We start from the raw sequence: 4,970 nt of genomic DNA, 5'->3' as shown, positions 1-4,970 counted from the left end.
TATAATGTGTTAATTTCTGCAGTACAGCAAAGTGATTCAGATATATACATATATATTCTTTTTCTAAATGTTCCTTTCCATAATGGTTTATCACAGAATACTGAGTATAGTTCCCTGTGCTATACAGTTGCTGTTCAGCCGCTAAGTCATGTCCGATTCTTTGTGACCCCACGGACTGTGTAGTCAGCGTGGCTCCTCTGTCCATGGGGTCTTCCTGGCAAGGATACTGTGTGGGTTACCATGTCTTCTTTTTCTTGATTGTCATTTGTTTAGGTACCAATTTGTTGAGTATTAGGGTCCAGGCACTCCCATTTGTATTGTGGGAGTATTGAGGGCACAATGCTTAACTGAGCATTCAAACAATTCTAGTTGCTATAGTTACTCCTGATTAGGTCAGTCACCAATAAATGAATGACATGTGGGTTGAGAGTCTGTGCGGGGTTGAATTGGGGAGGAAATTTCCAGTGGTTTTCTGTACTTGCAGGCAAGGTGGGTGCAGACTGTGAGAGCATGACCTTAAAAGCAAGAATGCAGGTGCTGGCTTTGGGAACAAAATCCCACCACAGACTGGTGTGGGAAGAAGCGACTCAGGATTTCAAGCACGTGGCTAGAACAGCATGTCGTCTCTGCTGCAGCTCTATGCCTCTTTTGCTGAGCACTCATCCTGGTTGTAATTTTTTGGGTTGGTCTGTGGGATGTCTTGGTTAATAGCTGTCCTTATCCATGAATATAAACCCAAAGAGAGCAGAACACTGTTTCTCTTCAACCTTGCAGGATCCAGCGCATGTGGTGCCAACTTTCACTGAATACATGATTCAATGCCTATTCCTAGATATGGAAATGGAAGCACAAAAGAAATCAAGTGATGTTGCCTGTAAGCAGATGGGTACTCAGAGGGAATTTAAGATTTGAATCTGAGGTGTGTGTGAATGCAAATTCTTTGTTCTTAATCAACATAAGGGTGTCCTTGTGAATATAATGCTTCTGTACAAAATGTCTGTGAGCCTTGGCTCTTAAGAAAACCTAGAAGAGTTAATAATAATTATCTTACATTGTTGTTTTAAGATTCAGATAACTACAGAAATTGAGATTAATATATGGAAAATACCGAGCACGCCCCTTGCACGTAGCAGCTGTGTGTTAATATTCATTACCATCATCATCATCGCCGCTTCATCATTGCCTCTCCCTGCTGTTCCCACTTGATCATCTTATTACATTGTTGTTTTTGGTTTTCCAAGTAGGTCCTAGGAAAATTTTATGAAAATAAGCAAAACATTTACTTTTCATCAATCACTCTTAATACATTATGGACCAGAGACGTATTACAGCTATAGGCATTAACTTCTGCAAAAATCCTCCAGTCAGTAATATGTTAAAACATTTTAAAATATCTGTTTCATGGAAAGCACATGATATGAAAGAATACTGTGTCCAAAATACCTTCCCTGGGGTATACCTCTTTTTCTCTTTTAATGTGTGGGACAGAAGGGAGTAACATTAAATTCTTTTTTTTTCTTCCTTCCACTCTCTCCAACTCCAGCCTTATCATAATTTCGGGGGGAATGGCTGGAAGTGTCAGATGTAGCCACGCCTGCCAGACTCTTAGAGAGTTGACTGAATGAGTGAGGCAAAATGCCATGCGCAGCCTCCATCTCCCTGTTTCTACAACTAGATTTCATAACTTAAAAAAAATATATGTATTTATTTGGTGGTGCCAGGTCTTAGCTGCTGCATGTGGGATCTAGTTCCCTGACCAGGGGTTGAAAACCGGGCCCTGCATTGGGAGCATGGAGTCTCAGCCAGGGGACCACCAGGGAGCCCCAGATTTCAGAACTTCACCAATGCTTCCCACCCTACTCTTGCCCAGCAGAAACAGACTAGCTCCTGATAGGCCCTTATCCTTGAGTGACATCCCACCAAAAACAGAAGGGCTGACTTCCAGTCTGCTTAATTTCCTCACACAATCCAAGCAGGGACAGGGGGGTTTAACTATGGTTACTTCAGTTCTTTGTTTATCAACAGGTCAAACACTCTTTCAGCATATTCGTCCATTTTAAACATATTGATTCATGATATTTCTTGGCTGCAAACATGCTTACTATCTGTGTTCTAAATATTGATACTGTGAATGTTTCTCCTTTTGGAAAGAGCGTAGGGAATCCATTTAGAAAATGTTTAAAATAAACATTAACATTGAGCTTATCCTTTTCATCTCAGTCATCAAGGTAAACAATCACAAAAAATTTAGAAACAATCTGATTTAGTTCTCTTTTTCTGGCTCCACAGAGTTCTCAGTCATAGATTATTTCAATCCTATAGTAAAAGTCCTATTGAATTTTCTGAATCCCTAAAAAAAAAAAAAAAAAACCCTAGACTACAAGGGTGAAGAGGCAAGAGACTATGTCTGTCATGTTCCCCCATATATCATCCACTCAAGAAATGGTAGGTAAAGACAATACCACACTAAACAAGACAGAAAAACCCCCTACCCTCATGGACCTTCCATTCTAATTGTGAGTTCAGTACCAAGGACAGTGGCTGAAGATTCCCGTTCTCTGGTTGAGTGAAACAGCAGACGTGTGAATGAAGTTGCCCCTTGTGTACACAACATTTGTTTGGGGCACTCTTGAACCAGGGAAATGGGGGTGTGAACAGTACAGGAACAGTTAGTGCTACATAGCAAAGTTCCTAGGTGATCACAGGTGTGATCAAAGACAGTCCTCAATTCAAGCATATCATTATTCAAAGAGATTTTTTATATCTCAACAAAGAGGTATAATCTACACGCCATAAAACTCCACCCATTTAAAGTGTTCTATATAAGGTATTTTAGTGTATTTATAATACAAGGTTTTGTCACATTCAACACCTTTCCTAATTTATGACTCAAAGCAAAGTCCCTGAAGATAGCAGCCTTTGGAAAGGAAAGCGGTCAGATATTTTAAAGAACTGGCTCTTTCATGAGGTCACCTTTGCCCTGTGTGGAGAAAGCATGACAACATTTTTCTGCTGCTTATGGTCCCAGAGTATTTCTTTTGAGGAAGGGGAACTTAATATCATATGAACTTGGCAGTGTTTCTTATTAGGCTTCTATTTGAAACACTACTCATTAGAATTACTTCTTCCCAGGTGGCACTAGTGGTAAAGAACCCACCTGCCAATGCAGGCAACATTAGAAACGCGGGTTCCATCCCTGGGTTGGGAAGATCCCCTGAGGAGGGCATGGCAACCCACTCCAGTATTCTTGCCTGGAGAATCCCCTGGACAGAGGAGCCTGGCAGGCTACAGTCCACGGGGTCGCAAAGCGTCAGACACGACTGAGTCACTGAGCACAGCACAGCACTCATTAAAATTCTCTGATGTCTCCAGAGTACTTGTTGATAAAAGCATTTGCTTACCAAGTGAAAAATCAAATATAATACAGTTAAGAGAATACTTGCCTGAAAATGATCATATCTGACTGTACACTTGGACTTACCATTAACTCTGGGTAATTTTAGGAAAGGCCCAGGACTATTTGGGTCTCAGTTTCTACATTTGTAAGGGAGAGAGAATGAAACGATAACTACCTTCTCTTCCAGGTCATAACTTTTATACATTTATTTGAAAGCAGAGTATTCTGCTTAATTAAAATTGGGTGATTTTATTATTTTAGGACCCCCTTCACATCCACATGATCCTGATTTGCATTATGTGATATTGGCAACAATACAGGGAAAACAAGCATTTTCAAAGGTTGAGTGGGGTGAATGTAAAAGTGAAGACGTTTTTAAAACAATCTTAGGACTCTATGACTTTGGACTATCGCCAGATTGCTTCATGAATGAACATCTCATATTTTTTAAGAATCAGTCCCTTTGGGTAAAGAACAGGATCTGTTTCCATTCTCAGCCCTTGAAATGCAGTAAATGCTCAATAAATGCTTGTTGAAGAATGAATATATTTTAGATAGCAAAAATGCAGGAAATAATGTTAGTTTAGGCAGAGCGAACTATATAAGAGGGTCATATGATTATATGTTAGAAACTTAGTGAGACCACAAATGCTAACTCCCACGACAGTGTGAAAAGTTTGCCTCCTCACCAGACTTCTCTGCTTGTAATAAAAACTCTGCACCGTGTGGGCATCATAACAAAGGGATTTACTGAATACAATTATTCTTTTACTGCTTTAAAAAATGCCAATATATAAATAGACATTCATTTTTAATATCTGGAACCAATCTTAAAAACCCTTAATTTAATAAAATTAGACATTGAACCAGAGAAATCAGAGGCCCAGAACAGCACAAACCGTGGAATTAACCTGTTTATTCTCTAGCATAGCCCCAAAGCATCTTCTGGCGGGTCTTCCCTATATTACAAAAGATATTTCTTTTGTCTTCTGTTGGACAAAGCTTAAGCTTCTCCTATTTTCACTCAGTCGAGTCAGCCAGTGGATTTCTGGCAAACTGTCAGGAAGTGACAGTTGGCCTAATTCATAAAAATGATTGATTTACCTTCTGGCACCTAATGACCGGGCAGGAAACCGGAGGAAAGGCTTCCTTCTGCCTTGACTCTGACTCTCAGGAGTACCACTGTCTCCACTGTGGGTTTCTTCACTCACACACAAGAAGCCCGGGGAGTGATTCCCAGAAGACACTTTCCGTTGGGGATTCAATGACTTCTGTCTTTTAGGCACCCTCCCACCCATTTTTAAGAAAATAGATGGCAGTACCCTAGCTCTTGCATAAGGGTGCTTGGCTGAGAGAAATGGCTGATTTCCCTCAATCCTGAGGTTCTATTGCCCTCTGAACCCCTCTGTAGACTACTGACATGCTCGGGAGCGGGAAGAGAGAGGAGGTGAGCATGGACCTTGTCCCTTCCTATAAATCCTTTTCTTTCTTTCTTCCTTTTTCTCTCTGTGCTGGGTCTTAGTCGAGGCATATGAACTTTTACTTGTGGCATGCTAACTCTGAGTTGTGGGCT

This window comes from Bos mutus, chromosome 18 (assembly GCF_027580195.1).
Source record: "Bos mutus isolate GX-2022 chromosome 18, NWIPB_WYAK_1.1, whole genome shotgun sequence".
Taxonomy (NCBI): Eukaryota; Metazoa; Chordata; class Mammalia; order Artiodactyla; family Bovidae; genus Bos; species Bos mutus.
This window is presented reverse-complemented; position numbering follows the sequence as displayed.